The sequence below is a fragment of the Aquila chrysaetos genome, chromosome 21 (assembly GCF_900496995.4).
Source record: "Aquila chrysaetos chrysaetos chromosome 21, bAquChr1.4, whole genome shotgun sequence".
Lineage (NCBI taxonomy): Eukaryota > Metazoa > Chordata > Aves > Accipitriformes > Accipitridae > Aquila > Aquila chrysaetos.
Window position 1 is genome coordinate 324653 of NC_044024.1, and position 21946 is coordinate 346598.

Here is a 21946-nt window from a genome sequence, read left to right on the forward strand (position 1 = left end):
TCTATGAAAGCCCCAGCAAGGTTTCCTGAGCTTGGAGAATGGTGGGAGCATCTCTAGGAGTGACAGGAAAAGATGCAGTCTGCAGAGGCTACAGTTTCTTTTCCACTTGAATCAATAATTTTCCACTATGATTCCATTTATCAAAACCATAAATAAACAGAAAAGGATAATAAAAACCCCTCAGAAATGAGGGAATGCAATAGCAGCCATGATTTTGGACTGTCTTCCTGATGGAAAGGCTTATGTTAACAGATCAAGGTAGAAATCGGGTATATGGGTTTCCAGCTTAGGGTTGATCCAGTTTTAATATCTCTGTGAAGAGACCAAAGCAATCTGGCCAGATTAGGAATTGCTACTGCGTTTCTAGGAAGTGCAAAGGAGAATGAACACATCTTTAGCACTTGAAAGTACATACAAGTGTGGTTCACTGTATGAATATAAAACCAACCTTAATTGTACGAGAACTGCCAAAATGTTTATAAACTTCTAGTGAAGTGACATGAATCCTACTGAAGAAGCCTCGGATTCTCCTGTACACATAATAAAGATATGTTAGGCTAAACAAATCAATAAAGAGGGCACAGAAAATGTTAAACAGACTCAACATATATTCCTGGCTGCAGTCAGTCTTGGGCTTGTTTATCACTTCTCGCGCACCTCAATATTTGGGTGTCAGGGCTGCACTGACCTGCAGTCCCATGAGTCCTGCTTTATTCCCCTTTGTTCCTTCCTGCAAACTGTCCATGGAAGGGAGTGCCAGACATGAAGAATTTGGGAGAGGACAAAGTTTATTCTCAGAAGATATAAAAACTGCCCCCATCAGGCAAATTCGTGTAACTTCACTCTACAGTATTTTAGCACCCGTCATCAGACACAGCAGCAGCAGCAGACCCGAGTGGAACTGAATAATCGCTTTCACTGTTCCACTCGTGTTTGGTGAGGGAACAAAAGGCAACAGACTTCCTTCAGTGGTGTTTTTAATCTTAAAATTATTTCCTCAGAAATAGCATTTTTGCATTTTATTTACATACATGCAAATAGCATTTGATTTTCCAAATTAAATCACACTTTTCATTTGCAGATCACAGCACTTAACAAAGAATGGAGTACATCTCACAGTTTGCATTGTACAGGTGAGAAACTAGACAAGTGCCTGTCTTGAGAAAAGAGATGAATGACACTGTCTTTGAGGTCTCAGAAAGTCTTCCCCTGAAATGTAAAAATTTCCAAGTGTTCTCCACCAGAGCCATCCTTAACTCATTCATGCTCTGACTGCAGTCCTGACTGCTCACAGAGCCGTGTTTAAACGGTGCCACTCTCTCTCAGCTCTAAAACCCACTGATGAATGTGGTCCTGGTCAACAGTATTGTAATCTCAGGTCCTGGCTCACCTGCTCTCTTCAACTGTGGCACTTAACTGCTGCTCCATTTCTAGATCCTGACCCAGCACTTCTGCCAGCACACCGTGTTCCAGAGCTACAGTGCTAACTTTTATCCACCATGCCAAATTAAAGAGTGGCTAAATGCCATGAGTAAGCTTTCCACCAACACCAAGATGAGACCTACATTATGCATTGAACTTGAACAAAACAAGTACTGAAGAGGAGCTTGTGCTCTAGTTGCTAAAGACTTGGCATACATTCCAATGCTAAAAACTGTACTTGTGGTTGAAGATAAAACAAATGCTGAAATGATTGACAGCTCAGGAACATACAGGGTATTACAGCGCATGAAAAACTACAGCACACTCATTCTAAGGAAGCCAAAATGCTTAATACTGAATGCTGTGTCCTGTGCTTGTGAGACTTTCATCCATCCATTTCACCATTTTGCTGAAAAAGCAGTGATCTAACCAGGGAGAATCTAGAAAAGAAAAATTTGCTGATTGAGGATTTTACAGGAAAAGCTTATGTGAAGGAATAGAAAAGGATTGAACTGGGAAATCACCATATGTATAATCCTGTCCTCTGCCTAGGTCATGCGGCACACCAGAAAAATTTGAAAGTGTAAGCACTCAGGTGGAAAGGAAATTATTTATAACAGTAATGCCAGTAGGACATACCTAGGAGCTGTACGTTGCAAAAATAAAAAAAAATTGGAAGAATCTCAGAAAAATTTCTTGACACTGAGATGTGTTAGGCTGTTAATTGTTTCCTGAAAAGAATTGATGAAAGCTTCATCACCTAGGAAATTTTAAACTTTTCTCAAGCAAACAATGCAGACTGTCCCATAGGAACCAATTCTGTGCTATCCAAGCAAAATGGATTAGACCTATCAACAGGTCTTTTCTATATTTAATTTCTGTGATACATTTATGGAATGCTGCCCATGTGCCAAACCACAGGAAAGTCTTCACACTTTCCTAATTTAAAGACTCCTTGCTGCAAAGCCCCAAAGCCTCATGCTGTCCAATTTAGATTCCAGCAACAGCATAGGCTTTGCTCAGTGTTGAAAACTGCTCCATGGCTATTTTCCATTCAGCTGCATCATTGCTTGAGTAAAAAAATCCCATGTAGAGGTACAGTTTGGAGAGAAAAATGGGTGTTGGCCTTGTTGGATTGACTTCCACAGGACAGATGAAACCTGGTTAAAGGCTGAAAGAAGAAAATTGACAGGTATCTGATGCACACATAGAAAATATGTAGCTCAGTTTCCCTTGTGGACTGTCTTCCTTTATTACTCAAGAAGGACTGCAGTTATGCATGAAAATACCTGTGAATAAGCCAGAACCTGAAAATTACAAAGGGCTAAGGCATTCAAAAAAAATCAAAGTCTCATCATGGGCAATTAACTCATCATTAAAGTAGGCTGAAAGAGGGTGATGATTAGAGCGGTCTGATTTTATCAAACTCCCTGAGCATGTTAAAGTTGATAAACTCCTTCAACAATTTGCATATAAGCTCAAGAGAAGGTGGAGTGGAGCCATGTGGCCATCCCCAATGAATCTAAAGCCTTTTGCACTATTTTTCTCTTTTTATGTGTTTTCCCTTTATGCTGGGCACATGTGTGTGTATAAGCACAAGCACATATCACTTTTCTAAGGCCACTATTTCCAATCCTGAAAAAAATTGTACACCACACTTGTATTTTCAGCCCTATGCCTCCACTGGTGTTTTAATCACTTTTAGTACAAGTACAGTATCCTCTAAGAATATGCTCCAGGGACTTACCTAGCAAAGGGTTGAAGGGCCTGAGAAATGGATTTAAAATTGATTGGGGTTGCAACAGTGTAAAAAATGCACAGGTAAAATACAAAGGCTTTTGCTATTTCTCTTGGGACCTTACATCTCACTATAAGGTTGTTTTACTTTTTATGGTTACTGGTTAGCTTAATGTCCTCTTCACACAATTTTCATATTCCTCTCAGCTGTAGACTTGCAAGCAAAATATGTAATTTGTCCCCAGTCTTCATATCTCCAGGTGTGTGCCTGTGCTATCTCTGTGCTCCTCTGGTTACTCTTTGCCTAATATGCAAGGGCCGCACAGTGCTTATCTCAGTGTAGAAGTCAGCCACGTCATTTTATTTCCTGGATTAGGATCTATAAAAAGTCACATTCCTGGAATCAGAAACCTCCCAAACCCATCCTGTGTCCAGTGCGACACAGATGCCTTGCTGCAAGCAAACCCCTCCGCCCTCCTTTTGTAAGATCAGGAACAACAGTGTGTGAGTCCAACAGCCCATGTTAAAAATAAATGACAAGTCCTAAATGGAGTGATTTCCTTGTCCCAGAGCAGGGCAATTGGCCACTGTGAATATTTCCCTTTTCCACTGCTCATGTCCTTCCCTCTCGCAGGATCCCAGCATGGAGCCCAGGCACAGCCCAGCAGCAGAAGGGTCCGAATCCTCGTGGGGCTGCTGAGATTGTCCACTGCCCTAGTCTCTGCCTCCTTCCTTGTCCCTTTCCCCTCTTCATCCACGCAGAGATGTGTGCTCAGGGGGCTGCCAAGAGACAAACCCCTCCCCACTTTGCTTCGACCCTGCTCCAGGTCCCCAGCGCCTTGCGGGTCTGGCCCTCCCTGGGGTTTGCTGCAAGGACAGAGGGGAGCTGGAGGAAGCTGGCTGCCCGGCACCCCGGCAGGAGGAAGAGGGGACCTCTGTCTCTGTCACCCTCTCCGTTCCTTTGAATTGCCACGCTCACCTTGGGAACTGTAGCAGAAAGCAACATTTCTGGCCATTCGTGTGAGGGGCTACAGTTTTACTATCTCAAAGAAAATATGCTGTTTGCATTGGTGCTTGCCTGTCACAGCCTGCCGAGGAGGCTTGTTGGGGACCTGGAGGGGAGAGGGAACCTCGCTGGGTCAGAGGCAGAGCCCAGCACTGACATCGCACTGTGGATGTAGACATTTCTTTTCCTTCTTTCCTCACACTTTTATTTAATCATTAAACCTTTGCAAAAGAGTAAAGACACCCCTCTCACATCTTGTCTGTTTTTTGCAGTGGCTGCATTACATGGAGCTGGATGGTGGCACCACTCACACATCCAGAGAGACAGATTTGTGTAGGGTTAAGGTAAAACTTAGGTGTCGGTGAGCTCTGCTGGATTTCAGCTCTCATTGCCCCAGCTTTGCTAGCATTACCTTCTGTGACAACTCCACAGTGGCTTTGTAGATCTGCACAGTGGAAAATATTTCAGGCTCTTGGATGGCTGATGCATGTACACCGCTTGCTGGCATGGGTTTCTTCTTAAAAGGCATTGTTTTGAAATGCCGTTGAGAATTATCTTGATTCTTGCAGAAGCTGGAGGGCCCCCATCCTGTGCCACTGCCTATTTGGGGAGGAAAGAAGAAAAACAACAACTCAAAGTATTCACTTTTTCTTAAGAAGCCCTACATATCCCAGTGCCCTTTGCAGAGCTTTGGGCCTTGGTATGTGTCAGAGCTAGGGGGGGACCATGAGATCTGGAGGAGGTCCTCAGGGCCTAGAAACATGGCTTGGCAAACTACAACCCTTGATTTTCATGCCCTGCTCCATCCAAACACATTCAACACCTTGTTCTGCCCTGGTCAAGACTCTCCCATCATGTCTCATGTAGAGAAGCCAGTTATACACAAAAAAGTAAAACAGTACATCTCTCAGAGAAGGCAGAGCTATAATACAGCACTTCATGAATTACCTTTTATTCTAAACATTGAAATAGTTTTCACTGTTTGCCGTGGTGAGCAATTGCACTTACCTAATCTGCTCCTGAATTTATTCAATATCAAAGGCTCAGAGGACCTGCTTATCTTCTAAGCTTTTAGTATTCCTTGATGGAGGTGAGTCTGCATCCTAAGACACTCTCTCTTGCTTTACTACCCATTCCAGTAAATGGTAGCAGCAAGTTTTGAAGTATGGCTATGTCCTGAAGTTATCCTTTTGTGTTGATGGGGAAGGCTGAATAGTTCACAGTCTAGCTACAGTGGATGTGTTTAGTGCCAATAAAGAGGGTCTCCACAAACTGTAGAAGGTGATGGTTTCTGCTTAGCTGTAGTATAGGTACATGGTTATACCTGTGCAGCAGAGGAGGACCTGACAAACACTCATCTATTTTATATATATTGACTGGTTATGCTGACTTTGGATTGACTTGAGCAGGTGATGAACTGCATTAAAGCTGTAGCTGCAGTCAAAAGTCTTCTGGAGAAAGTAAAAGATCACTTACTGATATGCTCATCCCAGTACAGGATTGCAAGGGATACACCTTCACTATCAACACACTACCTTTGTTCCTTAGCTTCTTTATAAGTACAGCTTCAGGTGTTATTTCACATCCCTCGTGAGCCACATCCTGTATCCCAGTAGTGATATGGCCAGTCTTTCCTCCCGGAGGGTGTACTTGGTTAGAGGCAGGGAGAAGCAGCGGAGGGCAGGGGACACAGCCAGCAAGAGGAGGGGTGCTAACATCCATCAGGGTGTAGAAAAGCAGCCAAAGAGCTGTCAGGGTGTAAGGTGGCTTTGTGAGGGTGTTTGTGAAGGTGGTTTCCAAAGACAAAACGTACTGAGCTTTGTGCTCCCTTTTTATGGGCTAGTTTAATCCACCAGGGACTCACTGAAGGGAGCAAAAATAAGATAAGATCTGATCCTCTCAGGGAATTAAGAAAGCAGAATTCCTCCTGAGCTTTACTCAATACTTTACTGACCTCCTGCTCTAACACATCCCTCATTAAGATTGCTGGTCTTAAGTCAAAGGCCTTGACACTGGCGACAAGTTCTGCACAGACAGAGGTGTCCCTGCTCCTTGCAGGGCTGGGGCTTAAATTTGCAAATTTTGTAAAATTACATTTCTGCGAATCGTTGGACTTCTGAGGCTCCCTGTTCTGTGAAATGGGAGTTGAGAGACATTGTGTAACATCTGCCCTTTGATTTGCATGAAATATTAATTGCAGGCAGACTCCCACCCAGACCCAGAGGTACAGGCGCACCCCTCCAGGCATAACCGGAACTACAGTGTTTGATTAAGAATTCATGTCCTAAGGCTTTTAAAATGTTTTTGTTTTTTGTCAGTTTTTCCCCTCCCGTCTTTGCACTAGTGCCACGCACTTCCTAGGATAGGAATTAGTAGGAGAAAAAAATGATGATGGAGACAGACGAGCAGAAACATCTGTCAGCCAAATGGTCTCTGAAGACTGAAGCTCCAATTTTCAGTCTATGAACGGCACTTTTTGTCTCCTGCCAGAGGGTGAGTATGGATGGGTGCCCAGGAGTCAAACAAGAGCTGAGCAGAGAAAGCATCAGCACAGCCAGTAATACAGGAAAAGGCGGAATTTTTGTGGAATCTTCTCTCTTTCCTGCTGGTTTCCTGCTTACTCCATGTGAGCAACAGAGACAGCTTTTGTATTGGAAACTGAAGCACAGCAGCTATTCTGGGATGACCAGACTGAGGAAAATAGCCTGTGGATAACCCACTGCCACTAACCTGACTTCAACCTTTGTTGTGATGTATGATTTGGCTAACAACTGCTCAGATTTCCAGGAGTTTGGTCAAAGTTCTCATTCTTTTTCTTTTTATGTCTCTCATTCCTTTGGTGAAAGCCTGTCAGCCATCCAGCATCAGGGAGGATGGGCACACTGGAAGTCAGCCCCGTTACCAGACCTACTGATCTCACACACATGCACAAGCAGTTCCGCCTACATAGGTTCTCCCTCTCACTGTCCTAAGAGTTTCTGTTTATTAATATATGTTGATCTATGTGGTCTATTAATTCAGGAAAACCTTTATCTGGAGATCTCACAAGCTTTTTTTGGTGTAAGGACTAATAAAACCCTTTCACTTGAGTTTCCTGCTGTTGAAGAACAAAAATTAAGATGGACATTCACCAAGATGTTTCTTTCATTGTGTTTTAGACTTGGTATGGCAGTGAGGTGGTGTGATTTATGGCGAACACTACATCCAGTACCAGGCTGGTGTAAGCTACGTAACCATGTGTTTTTATAAATAGATTACATTTATCTCAAAGGCAGAAGGCTGGTGGAGGAACTTTCCCAGGGTCCTGACAGTATTTTGCATAAAAAGGAGGAAAAAAACCAACACAAAACCTTACAAAAATATATCATACTGCAGTTTTTGAATGGCTTATACTACAAAAGCCTGACCTACCTGAGAATAAATCTCAATCAGACTAAATGAGTCTGCTTCTTTTGAAAGAAAAGCTTGCTTTCTTTTAAAAGAAAACAGTCCATGCCCCATCCCAAGAACCTGGCCTACAAGCAAGTGCTGGAGGGATGGGAGGCTTGAGAGATAATTCGCTAACCAACACTCTGTTATCATTATGGCTCAAACGTGATTAATTCCTGTGGAATTTGTTGTAATAATATTAGTCTTGGTGACCTCATTTGTTATGCATGTTGCTGCCATTAGGACTCCTATGTGTTACCTAAAAGATACGGAGCTCGTAGCCACCTGTGCTGTACCTGCGGTGAGGATATCTGGATCTCCTCATCTGCAGTTGCTGCCCAATCCTTCCCCCTTGGCAGCTGAAGCTGTCAAAGGAGAACCACTGGCAGTGATTTAGATGGTTTGGGCTTCAGGACTGGTTCAATGTCCCAGCATGTTTAAGACTTTGCTTTGCTACTGCTCCACTCTGGAGCGGAGAAATCCCCTCTTTGTTTAATTTGTCTTTGTTGAGTTTTGGCATTCACTTTTTTGTCATATTTCATCAACCTGGTCAAATCTCTCCTCTTTATCCATCTTCTTACTTCTCTCTCCTGACAGATACTGAGGTCTGCTGGCCCGGACTGTTCCTTCCATCCGCAGCATGACTGTTATCTGAACTTGATTACAAAAAGCAGGAAAGATTAAATCAGTTTAAAATCCTCTTTTGTTTGCAAAATGTATGTGGGACAATCACAACTACTGTCAGAGGTTGCTGGACTCAGATCATCTACCCAGGGTTTAGAATACTAATCCATTTTCAATGAAGTGACCGCTGCAATTCCCTCTATGCTGTTTAACTCTCATACAATTAAACAAGGTTTATCTGATACTTAGAGTCAGATTAATGTAATTTTCTTGAGTTCGAGCCCTGCTCCTAAAAGTTACCCACATGCTGTGTGCATCCAGCAAGCCAGCAGGTCCAGAAGATTCCTGTGTGGGTGCCCAGCGCTGGAGAAGACCTTCTGACCATGCAGTGGCAGGACTCAGGGCTGCTCAGTGCTTCACAAGATCTAGACACACACCCTGTAATCTTGTACCTTGAGCTACCTTGATCCCTATGCTCACTTTGCAGGTCTGCCCTATAAGGTTAATAAACACTGACTTCACAGCAGCTGTAAAACTTCTTTGGTGTCTGCACCATGAGATATATTATTAACGATCAATTTCTTTGTCCTCCCAAGGACATTTTGTCCTGTTCTCTCAATGTGCTCTGCAAACATGAGTTAATGCATTTCCCTTGGCTTCATTTCATGTCGTTCTTTTTAATTTTAGCTTGTATCTGAAACCAATGGGATGAAACTGTGCAAAAGGACATTTAAGATTGAAACCCCGTTAGAAAAATGTCCTAGCAGCAAGATCTGTAAAACCTTGGCAGCATTTCCCAAGGTGAGGGGATGGAAGCCCAGCCGCTTAAATCATGTTAATCTGGGCTTGGTATGCAGCTTGGAAATGTGCTGCAGGGAACCAAATTATGCTGGGCTAAAGTGCCTTTCCACTCGTATGAATCTTCCCACCCCAGATGTGAGGCTTGAAACAGATGCCATGGAGGGCAGACATCTCTTTGTAGTCTCCCTTTTTGAAAATAAAAGACAGTTTGGTTTTCTTCTGCCCTCACTTCCCATGAACAACCCCTGGAAGAACTGACTGGTAGAAATATCTAAGAAAACACGAACTAATGTCAAAGCTTGCTGAGAACAAATAATAAATTAGGGAACAGCAGCAGAAAAGACAGTCCCTTCCTAATGGCCATCTCCTTGGGAACAGACTCACCCTGTATGAGCCAGGTGTATTCATCAGGAAGGTCAGGTTCTGACTACTGCATCTGAGCTGGGAGCTGCCAGCAAAGTGACTGCACACAGAGGATGTGTTCTCAGACTGGAACAAGCAAATAGTTTTAAATAGTGAGTCAAATAGAGAAAAGGGGGGGGGGCAGGGAACAGAAAACTTGCAGAGTGTGAACTGTATTGAATAAATTACTATGAGTAATTCCTGCTGCACACAAGAGAAGAAAATGAGCTGTTTAAAAGATTCTAATGTCCTTCAAAACACATAAAAAGTCTTTGTTCTTAAATGCTTTTTCTTTTAGCTTAACAACCCTGAAATGTTTTTACTACTTTTCCACCAAGTGTGGACCACCCTGGATTTCAGGAATAGTCAGCAATGATTCCTTCCCAATCCCAATACTGCTCCCATGGTATTTGTGTTCCCTACTAATAGTGGGAGCAAAGTAGCTTCCTGGGCATTTGAAGAAGAACAACCAAGGCAGCCCTTCAAAACCATTTCATCATCGTATGCAGCCCTGATCCCAGTTGCTTTAATATCTACAATACTTGAGCATGGCACCACTGATGCTACCTGTGATGCTCGAATGTTGTCACTCTTCTTGGAGAAAAGACTCCTCCTGCTCTCCAGGTGGCAATCCTTTGCTTGCTGCAGAGACCTAGGATGTCCACCACATCCCATTCCTGCCTGACCTCCTCACACAATGTGCAGTACTTCATCTCTCATGTTCTTGCTCTTTTGTATCAAAACAACCTTCATAGCAGAACTGATTTTGTGATGATTTAGGCAAGGATATAAATATTACAGTGCTTGAATCATTGTATAGCAGCTGATGGTCACTGAAAAAGAAGAAAAAAAGAGCAGCGTAGGAACGCCCAAGTTTTCCTGATGCTTTGGGATGTCCCAGTTGGCAGAGCAGTGTATAAACTACATACTTCCCAGATCACATCCCTCCAGCTTCAGCTGATTCCCAGGCTATGTCTACGCTGCTGAACAAAACATTGCCAGCTTGAGAGCTTAAGCACTGGACTGGTGATTGTCTGTCCTGCTTAATTATTAGTTTGCACCCTGGCACTATTTTAGCCTTCGCTAACAATACTCTCCAAAATGATGCCTGAACATTGTTTGGACAGTATCATAAATCAGGAGCCATTGCCAATAGGCAGCATGGGCAAGCATACAGTTTCATGGTATGAAAACACTGCTCTGATGTATTGCAGCACAGGATGTGTGTTCTTTCATGTGCTTTGAACTGAAAAAAAGGGCATGAAAAATTGAGGCTTAAGCCCTACGACCACAAGGCTTCCACATGCTGGAGACAAAGGACCAAGAGCTTTGTAATGTGGACACAACCAATCCGCACTGTTTGACCCCAGGACTCATGGAATGGCCTGTTCTATTCAGCGCTGTCGGCAGCGCTGGGTGGTCTTTACGGAAACTGAGTTTGGTCCTGGTGAAAGCAACGCGATGGGGTAGGGTCGTGCCCTGCTCCAACCGGGCGAGCCGCCCTGTGCTGTGGACATGGGCGACTGCTGGGTGGGGAGGTGCTGCCTCCCCCTCCTCTTCTCCAAGCTGCAAGGTGGGATGGCTGGCACATTGCCTCCTGCCCGTCAGTGCCGGGCTGTGCCGGCTGGACCACATCCGACTGCAGGCACCCAGGCTGTCCGGTCAACCCTGTGCAATCCGGGGCTCCCCAGGGCACTGCTGTGCTGCGCTATGGGCTACAGGTTAGGAGGGAGGAAGCTTTTCTTTTGGAAGAAAAACCTCTCCTTTAAAGCCTGATAAGGGCCAGCCAGGAATGAAAGAAAATGGGAAGCAGTGCCACTGTGCCACTTCAGCCTTTACTGGACCTTGTCAGACTTTATTGCTAATACATTTAAATCAGGCCCACAGCTGAAATGCAGAAGGTTTTTAAGGGTGTTCCTCTTTCAAGTTCTCCCTGCCAGAAAGAGTTTTCACCACAGTGATCCCTGGGACCTCTTTTCTGACCAGACGGGCGGGAGAGCAGCTTGCCAGCAGCAACAGCAGCCCCAGCCACCCTGGTAGCAGCTCCCATGGCCACCACAGCTCCTGCCCTCTCTCCAGCCTCTCTGGCCCTGGAGGACTGAAGCCCCTTTAGACTTGCCATCTGCCTCAGCCCCTGCATCTCTCTCTGCTGCACAGCACAGAGGGAGGGAGAGGAGAGCTGCACGTTAGCTCTGAGGCTGATGGCCAGTTCTGCCTGGCAGGTACCCACCAAAAGTGGCAGGTCTAGGGAAGGTACGATCTAACTGGGCAAACGTTTTCAGTGTGTGGCAAGCTCAAGAGAGATGCTAAAGCCAGGATTTTGACAGAAGTAAAATGCTTCTAATCTTTTTTATGTGAGCTAAAAAAATAGTGGAAGACAAACGTGCCTTCAAGCTATGGTCACTCTCTGTGTGTGTGTGTATAAGTGTGTGTGTCTGTATAAAGTGAGAAAAGGTTTAAAAGACAAAGAACCCCAAACTCTTGGGTCACGTGAAGTAAGAAATGTTTTTTATTTTTCTCATGGGAACATGATGCAAAAGGCGAAGAACCAATAGCTGAAAGAAAAAAGTATCTGAAATATGCATTTATTTTATTCTTCCCATGTTTTAGCAAGTGAAAAAATGTTATATATGGGAAGAAACCGGAGAACCCTTTCACTTTATCAAATAAATGAAAGGAAATATGAGGAAGACCATGCCCCCACTCAGTATCCATATACATTTTTATTGATCTCCAAAAGATTGATTAAAGTGAAAAAATGTGGCCCTGAATAGAGAAACAAAATGTTTCAGTCCCTGAGACTGAAATGCCCTGAGAAAATGACATTGCAGAACACATTTTCATTGACAAATTGCACCAGTGACAGTGTGACTTGGGAGCTGCTCAAAGGGGATGAATGACCTCCGGGTAGCTGTGAGCAGGAAAGCTCGTAGGACCCCAGGAACGGGAGCCAGAGCCCCACACAGATCTGCAGGGGAGCTCCAGGTCTGCTGCAGGAGCAAGGTGCATTGGCACGGCCGTGCAGCTTACAGAACAGGCACTGCCATTTTGTCTGCATTGTCCTTTTCTCTCCCTCCCCACGTGCTCATGGGAGCTCTGATCCCCACTCTGAAGTGCAGATACTCTTGATGATTCAGCTCAGGTGTCCTTGCAGAGTAATAATGTCTTTTTGCCCCTGCTCCACTGTGATCTGCAGCTGCTGTCACTCTCCGCAGTCCAGCCAAACCCACCTGTTTGCACTTACTTATAGAGTCAAATGCCAGCCCTGCTTTCCCTGGAGGCTGGCTTCCCTCCCTCAGGGTGCGAGCAGCCTGTGGGTCAGCTCAGTTTCTCACCTTGTTTGATGTCCTCTCAGCCCGGACACTGTCACCGGCCCCTTTCCTGCAGGACATTCCAGTGGTGAGTACTCACACTGTGGCTGATGTGTGATCTGCGTGCCCAGTGCTGGCTGCGTGGCGTGGTCTTTCGCTCACCTGTCCCTTTTGTTCCTCAAGTTTCCCCTGTCTTAAGGCATTAGTAGCATAAAACTTGTTACAGTGCTCATCCCAACTGGAAACACCTGCAAAACTTGTGGGACTGTAACTGCCAGATAGCAAGAAGGAACTTTGCGAGGGTCAGGCTGAAGGATGCAAAGCTATGCCAATGGAAGAAAGATGGTAGAGCTGATTTCTGTGCCTTGACAGTCAAAGCTGCTATGCCTCTGTGTGCTGGAAGTCTGCTTTGCCACTGCAGAGTGGATCCTGTACCTGTCCTTGTGAAGAGTCTACTTGTTGTCACTTGCTTCTGACCCCTAATATAAGTTGGGAAGGTTGGGTGTGCATCTCCAGGTCTTGGGGTGTAAAAATCATACAGGGATTCCTGCACGTGTCTTCCATTAAGGCAATGATGGGGAGTATAGACCACCTTTGGACATCACACAAAGCATAATTCTAGAGAAGCTGTGCATGAGCTCCCAAAGGGGCCCAAGAAGGAGCCACCCAAATATGATATGGGCAGTTTGGAATATTTTAAACAGGAAACAGAAGGAGTGTAGTTAAACTACATAATGCAGGCATCTCCAATGGAACCAAAGTTGGAAGCCTTGACTCTCTCTGTGGTCCGTGCAGGAGGGAAGGTCTCTCCAGAGGCCAGCATAGGACAGGCAGCAGTTATGGTGCATCTGCTGGAGGCGCTTCTAGGCAAAATGGGATCTACATTTCCACATCAATGATGTGCCTAGCAAGGGAGATAGGCTCTTAACTTGGGAAGTTAAATTAAGTGCCTGGCATCAGACTGTGGCGACAGTAGGAGTAATAAGTTTTAGGTGTCTTAAATAGGAGCTGAGCAATTTAAAAATCATCACTCTATTTAAGATGCACTTTGCCTTGGGGGTCTGAGGCTGTCATCAACAGTTCAGGGGTTGAACTTGAGGATCACTCGTGTGATCCTGTACCTGGTACTTCAATCACGGTGGTTGCTGCCGCCTCAGTTTTGTCCGTGCTCCGTAGTCTGCAAGTCCTCTGAGGCAGAAGTTGCCTCCCCCCCCCCCCCCGTCTGTTTATAGGCCCTGGTAGAGTCGGGTCCTCGCCTCTCACACATGCCCTGTGGTCAGGCATCAGACCCAGCACCTCTGCCATGGACACTCCCATGGGATGTTGTTGCTGATGGTCTCTGAAAGCACGCCGTGCTTTAGGGAGAAGTGTTGGAATGAGGCAGGCAGTGGCTGTGATGGTTTTGATCGTTGCTTGCTTTGGAGGTCGACAGGAACCAGGATCTTGTGATCGCTGTAATTAGCAGACCCTTCTTTGCTTTCTTTTCTTAATCTGGTCCTAGCAGAATGCTGTAGCTGACATAATGATACCAAAGGTCGCATTTTAGCTGGCAGGAAGGCGATTCCCAGGGTGAAGAATTCAGTAGTGCTGCTTTTGCTTCAGCAGAAGCAGTTATTCAGCCGGACTGCTGGAAGCTGCCTGGGAAAATGCCTCCGCTCCTGCTCCACCGCCCCATCTGCCGGGCCCGCAAGCAGGCACAGATCTTTCCTTGCATTATTTTTTTTACATGGACTTTAAAACCAAAATCCAGCCCCCGGACCGAGAAGTCCTCCTCGTATTTTTCTGACCAGCAGCTCTTTCCCTGGAGAGGTCGCAAGCCTCGGATCTCAAAGAATGTTCCCACGCAGCTTCCGCAGCAGCAGCGCCCGTCACGGAACACGGGCAGCTGCCAGCTCTCGGGCCCGCGGAGCAGCTGCGAGGGCAACCCGGGCTCCCCCCCCGGGGCTCCCCCCCCCGGCCCTGGCGGGCCGAGAGCCGCTCCCCTGCCTCAGCCGCGCTCCAGCACCGGCGGCGCCGCGGGCCCGCAGCTCCTCCGGACCCGGAGCCGGAGCCCGGGCGGCGGGGCGGGCGGCCCCGGGAGCGGAGCGGCAGCGACGCCCGGCGGCGGCGGCGGGGAAGGCCCCGCTCGGCCGGGGCGGGCGGCGGGCGGTGCTCTCCGGGCAGGGGGATGCGCCCGCCTCGCAGGTCCCCTCCCGCGGGTGTTCTGTGGGGCGGGTCCGGCCACGGCGCCGGGACCTCCGGTCCTGGGCAAAGTGAGTGGCTTTTCCCTCGGGGGTCCCAGCGACCACCTCGACGAGCAAGGGCACGGCTATGGACCCTGCGTGCGTGTTTTAACAGCTATGTTATCTGGGCGTGCAGTGAGCAGATTGTTTTGGGTGTGGAGAGGGAAGGAGGACAATGCAAACTCGATTCTAGAGGAGGCAAGGCTGGAGCAGCAAATAATGGGAGCGCTGAGCAGTGACTTGGGGTTTTGGGTGCATGGCGTGTTCCCTGCCATGTTTCTCTCCCCTTTCTTACATCAGTCGCCCTAAATTTGGCTTTCTATCCACTAGACAGTTGCAAATCCTTAGGTAAAACCTTAATATGGCATATGGAAGTGATACCCAGTGGAACAGTTCTTAAAATATTTATGCCCATCTCTGGGCCCTACTGCATTCTACGCTGAGGTTTCCCTATACAACACTGCTAGCGCAGCTTTGTTTTGCTTGAGAACACCGCATGTGCAAAGCCTACTCATCACACTAGAAATTTACCTGCTTAGAAAAATTACCCTGTCTCACAAAGTTACCCTGTCTGCTCCAATTTTAAGATTCAACATGCATATTTACTCAGCCTTTGACAGGAAGCTCTGAGAACAGCCCTGACCCTATCAAGACTGCCAATCTGCCCTGCAGGCAGCCTAGAGATGGCCTGCCGGCTTGCCTGCTGGCTTTTTAACCTGCTCAGCAGGGTAATCGGTGCTCTGACACTAATACCCTGCTCAAGCAATGTGCTCTGAGGGGCAATTCCTTGTCTCTCTTGGTGCCAAGTGTAAGTTCACTGTCTGGATAAGGCTGGGGTGCTGCTTAAAATACACTTTTTATGTGCCTCGTTGGATTTGTGCAATGTTCCATAAGCTGCTCTGAAAAGAGACATTTGTTTATATATTTGAACTTTTCAGACTGAGGGTTTTCAAAGCTCATTGGCATTCACATCCTGTGATAAGATTAAGCCATTAGGTTCAATAAAACCTCTTTCCTTTCTTATTTTTCCATGCCCTTGCCTGAAGGAGTCTCGGATTCATACCTGACTGAGTAAAGGATATCAAACAACTCGGATGCTCTGGGAAAGGGGGAGAAATCCCCAATTACTACATGCTGGCATTTCAGCCTGCCTCACTGCTTTAGGCAGTATCATGTGAAGGATTGCAGTGGGAAGAGGTGCGCTGATGGAATTTCACTAGAGTGGAAAATGCCCTGGAATGTCTCAAGAGCTCCATCACAAGAGGCAGGATGTGCTGGAAATAGATACTGGGTGTTGGAGATACTCTGGTCTGTTTGGTGGGTCCATTCCCGTTCAGCTATAGTGTGGAGGCATATGATTTAATGAATACTCCCTTAAGATTCTCAGAAGAAGAGAAAGGGCTACCCAGGTTATGAGGACTGCGATCTTCTTTCAAAGTATAGTTTTCCTCTTGGGAAGGGTGGGAAACATTGCAGGCAGTCAAGGCAATGCTTACGAAAAACAGGGCTCCCGCTTTTACAAAACTTGTTGGCAATTGTACCAACCCATGCAATTTTGTTTGGGCTTTTCTTGTCCTACTGTGAAGGGGTCTGATGAAGCAGGTGATCCTGCTATGAGAGGTGGGTTTTGGGGACAACAGCTACAAAGATCTTCTGTGTCCAAACAGGAGAGGTTTGATGCAATGGTTACAAGGAGGCCCAGCAGCATGATACCTCATGGACTGAGAGACAGATGTATGTTGTAGAGTAAAACCCCCTTTTGTTCTGTTACAATGGTTTCTGCAGCTGAAGAGCAGCTCTGGTCTTGGGGAAGCACTTCATTGCCACAGAGGATGATGGCTGATGTAAACCCAACTGTCACTTGTTGAGCAACACAGCACACTAGCTGCGAGCTGGAGCCCAGTGGTCACATACTTCCCTACGACAATGACTGTGCAAGCAAAGGCAGCAGTGTTGAAATGCCCTCTGCGTGCTAAAAAGTGGGGTGAGTGATAAGCTACACATCTGCCTCCTCCCGGAAGCCCAAAGTGAAGGATCTGAGAACACAAATGCTAACATCTTGGTGACGCTGCCTGTGGGAGTGCAGGACTGATAAACACAACATTTTGGTATTATAGGTATTCCTGGTACTGTTGGTCCCATGTTGTTTCTGCAGTCGTTTCTGAGGCTTAACCGAAGAGCAGAACATCTGCCCAGGGTCAGACAAGGGGCTGGCCAACCCGGCACCCTATCACTTGGGGTTCGCCAGCAGCAGATGCCAAGGGAAGAATGGAAGAACAGGGCAACTGGTATCTCTCTAGTGCAGTCCCAGTTCCCAGTTATCTGTGACTCAGGAGCATTTCAGAAGCAGTATCTCTGAACTTAAAAGGCCTGATGTGTTTTTCTTCCCTGGCTTTTCCAATTGCCTTTGCCAGCAATGGCCCCTTGAGCAACAGGAGGGGAGCAGTCTGAGACCATCACCTCAGAAGACCACTCTGCAAAGCTGCTTTTTGTGATGCATTCCCATCTCTCCCATGTAGGAGAGAGCTTGTCATAGTTCAGAGACTGTAGTTGCAGAGCAAACAGTGAGTTTAACATAGGCCTTTGCTTGTTATGCCATGTAGTAATCAGCAGGGCTTTGTACCCAGGATGTTCATTTGATAAGATCTCCAGAAAATGGCAGCAGAGAAACTTGGCTAACACGCAGTTTCTGAAAGTAATATGCAAAGAAAAGTAATTTAGCATGTTCAGTAAAAGACAACAATTAGCATCAGAAGTGCAGTCACTCTCTGCCTTCATTGTCTGTGAAAAAGAATCAGCAAAAGTCTGTCTTTGACAACTTAAATGCTTGTTAAAAAAATTTTATGTTAAAAAAGGGAAAAAAAAGTGAATCTGAATCCGTGGCTGTCTTTCTAGTATTCCAGGGCTGGATTCTGTTCTCAGGGATAATGTGTATGGAGTAACTGTATTGACATCAGCAGTGAATAAAGTGCAGCTCCATAGCTCCTAATTTCTTTGAGATAAAGTCTATCCATCTTTCACACCCAGAGTAAGACTTTACTCTTCACCTAGCCACATAACAAGATTACTACAAGAGAAGAGATAGTCCTTTGAGGGAGTAAATATGGCAAAATATGGCTTTATTTTTCAATGATGTGCTGGAATTAAGGAGATAGATGGCTGCAATATGAGCTTATTTTGAGGCAAAACCTCTAGGCAAGGTTGTGATTCTTACTCGGCACCTGTGAACAGAGGACTGGTCTTGACTGAACAGGGATGGCAGACTTGGGGAAAACAAAAGGAAGTCTGGTTTTCCTCCACTTGTATAAAAATCTAGATGTGCTAATTAAGATGGAGTAAGAATGAATCCAAGCTACCTGAACCCACTTGACCTCTGGCTGGTGCTATTTTTCTGCTTCTTCAGAATTACAGTATTAACATTACTATTATTCATTGTATACTATTATTATTATTAGTGTATGCTGTACAGGATATCTTTTGGGTCATCCAATGGCTGTGACAGTTAATGGGGTTTTCTTATCTGTCGCCGTCCATCTGAAAAACAGCTTTGAACCTCCTGGTTTTTGTCTGTCTTGTTCTTGCACTCTCTTTTTTTCTTAACCAGAGGTCTAAAATAAAAGTGACATGCATAATCAACCATGAACAGAAACATCCTCCGTTTGCTGAAGTCCAGCCTGTGACTCTCACTGCTGTGTGCCCGCCTGAAAAGTGGGCAGGAAGGGAGGGAGATATCACTTTCAGCAAAACTGGAAGGTCCACGAGGTGTGTTGATTTGTTTTTTCTTTTCTGAATGAGGTAAAGAATGGAAATGGAAACAAGGTGTTCATGTGACTCAAAGCCCAGGTTAGCCAGTGAGGCAGGGTTCGGCCAAGCATGCTTTTTGCTGAGGGAACTAGTAAGCAGGCATACTAGTGATGAAGTCTTGTGCCCGCAGGCAGACTGGTGGGGAGGATGTAATGTCTCTGACCTAGCTTGCTGGCTGAAGAGATTTCTCCCCAGTGCCCAGCTGCAGGGGTTAAAGGCCAGGCTTGCAGGAGGATCTCCCCAGTGAGTTCCTCCATCATGCACAGCTCAGCCTTCAAGGAATAGTTGTCATTTTTTCCTGCATCGTTGTAGGGGTTTTTTTAGTGCCTAGAGCTAAGCTGTGGCTTCATGAACCATCTTCTGGAGGGAAGGAACTGTGACAACACTTACCCCGTCTTGCTCCCTGGAGAATCCAACACCATGAGTGCTTCCAGATGTAAGGCTCAGGACTGCTCCCGGTCTCCCATTTCTTCCTCCCCTTGTTCCACTGTGGTCACTCATAAAAGACCTTCTTTGTACTGTTTTTCACCTGTGTGTATTCATGCTAGGCTCACACTGGACCCCTCAGCTTTGCCCGAAGAGTACCTGTAATGCTTAGAAGTGTCAGAGTTCAGCAACATCTAGACAAATTGCCAAGGGCGGTGTTTGGAGCTGACTGCTGGAGGATTTGCTGCTGGCTGCTTCAGAGCCCGGGGCACTGACACTGTTCTGCAGGGCAAGTCAGCAACCGCTGTTCACAGAGACAGCCTGGGAGAAAGTCTGGTAGCAAGCGGCTCTTTGAGATTTAATCTGAAAACTCTCCAAGACCCAAGGATGGAGGAAAATAACTTGAAAATGATACTTAAAACAGTTAGCCAATGCAGGAGTAAATAGTATTCTTCACCTGGGAGGAGAACCTGAGGGAGAGTGGTTTAGTATTTTTGAGTTTGATGTAAGTCATTTGTATTTGCGTCTCTCCATATGGTGGCTTCAAAACCGGTGGTCTCAATTCTGAGTGCTGCTGGATGGCAGAACTAGGTTGACTGAGCAAACTGAAATGGAAGACAGTCACCGATGGCTGGAATCAGGCCTGACTTGGTAACACACAGCTTTAATTCCTTCATCAGGAGGAGTATGTTGCCTTTGAAGATATTTTTGCAATGAACTGTCCCAAGTAAAAATCTCCTGGCATCCTGTGAAGATATGCTGACCAATGGACCAAACTCTGCATTCACCTGGCATTGGCTAAGCTGGAATGGATTAATCAGTGCAGAGCAGCACGGATGCAGTATAAGCCCCAATTTGTCTGTCCAGTACAAACCTGCTAAACCTTCACACCTTACTCCATGGCAGGTAAAAAGTATAAGAACTTGAAACTACAATGTGAAAGAACTTGCTGCACGCTAATCAAATGGACTGTGTGACTCATTTTAGCTGCTTTTTTTCAAGTTGTTTTCCAAGAAAATTTTGTGGTTTGGGGAACAGTATGCAGAAGCCTCTGAGACAGTATTTGTTGGCAGTCTGTAATCCCCCCAGCTTCTCTACCTCCTTTCTTCCTCTTCCCAGAGCAAGCCACAGAGCTGCATGCTGCAAACGTACTGAAAAAACTAGCTTGATTAGGAAATGTTGAGTGCAATTCAAGGCTATTGCACAGAGTGGGGTAGTGTGGTGACATTTGCAAACTATGGAGGAAATCGGCTTCGCTGTGAAACATCCACCTCGGACATCAATATTGGCCTATAGGACTGTGCAGCATTTGGGTGCAGTGCAAAGCTGGGTGTCCTGGCTGGAGGGAGACACTTGATCTCCTACTGTCCCAGTTAACGAGTCTCAGGTTTGTGGTGGCATGTTGGCTAAAAAGTCTTCATTGACTGAAGGTCATTCTGGCATACATACATAAAGTTTAAGCTAGCTGGTTTGGATAGTGCCATGTGATGGAGGCAAGGGATTCAATGCAGGTTGACAGTGAAGAATCTCAGCTTCTAATGGGAGGTTTGCAGACATGCCCTTAGGCCTTTTTATTGAGTGTGCAAGGGTCTTGCTGCTTTTCACACTGATTCAGCTTCATTACTGTTTTTTTGGTTGTTTTTTTTTTTTTTTTTAATTAGTCTGTTTTTTGCCCTGGACATGTAAAGTCAATAATAATTTGTGCAACCACCCAAGGGGAGCATGAAATATCCAAAGATCATTTTTCCACATGACTCAGATCCCAGATTCACAAGGCTTGCTACCAGGTGTGGCCAGATGCCACAAAAATGAGCAGGACAAAATCACCAACCTTGTAAAGAGTCTCCTAAACTTCTGAGATCCAAAGGACCTGATCTGCAGGAGTCTGCAGTTTGGAGGCCAGGGGTCCACAACCTTTGCCAGAGGGCTCTTTTTACCTACCAGCCTATCTGTAGATTTAATACCCTATGTTTGGGCATCCAAGTTTGATGCTTTTCACAATTCATTTTTGAGATGCAGTGGCCAAAAAAGATAATTTTCATGAGCTGGTCTGACCTCCTGAGTAACAAATGCGGTGCATTTCAACAGTTAACTTTAGAGCAGTATGGGGATGTTTGCCGTGAAGATGAAGCCAATCTTGCTCTGAGCATTGCAGTTCATTCAGGGCAATTTAATTTGTGGAGGAGTATGTCAACACTGCTCTTGTTCTCCTAATGAAAGCACTTGAACAGTCTATGCATTCTGCATACATATACGTAGTCCTGAGTTTGTTTCTTTGCCTGGAGGCCTGAATCAATTCTGATCTACACTGTTGTGCATCAGAACTCATCCCAGTAAAGTGCAGGGAGTCCCACAGATGTAAATGACATGTAAGCAAGATCAGAAATAAGCTGTGGTATTTTATCAATCATGTTGCAAACTTGATGTAGAAACTAGCAAAAAGGAGTAATTGCTTCAAATCTTCTGTTCATGTAGCAGAAAACGGAGGTGCATAGTTAACTGCTGCTGTTTGAGAAGATAATTGGGAAGATCTCTAGCAGAGATGGATGTGGACTGAGATGGATTTGGAACTGAATTTAGGTCTGGGCTTTTAGAAATTAAAAAACGTGGTGGTATTTGCTTTGGGTGTTCTCAGTCACTCATGATTTTTTTTTTTTTTAATTCGGCACTGACTTACATTCCAGTGAGAGCAACCAAACATTTTGTTTTTCAGTACTTTCTTTGCTCTGAGTCCCCACAAAGAATGGAAATAAAGTATCTGC

At 45.7% G+C, this 21946-nt stretch overlaps 1 long non-coding RNA gene across 2 annotated transcripts; it reads right to left on the reverse strand.

Annotated features, from left to right (window-relative positions):
• Nucleotides 1-1094: 1094 nt before the first annotated feature.
• On the reverse strand, nt 1095-20850 carry LOC121232504. Of its 2 annotated transcripts, none has more exons than XR_005931084.1 (3): nt 19149-20850; nt 4578-4765; nt 1095-2593 (listed from the first exon to the last, which is right to left on the reverse strand). It is a non-coding gene; the product is annotated as an uncharacterized LOC121232504 (long non-coding RNA). The 2 variants fall into 2 exon arrangements; XR_005931083.1 differs by lacking the exon at nt 19149-20850 and adding an exon at nt 12757-14748.
• Nucleotides 20851-21946: the final 1096 nt, after the last annotated feature.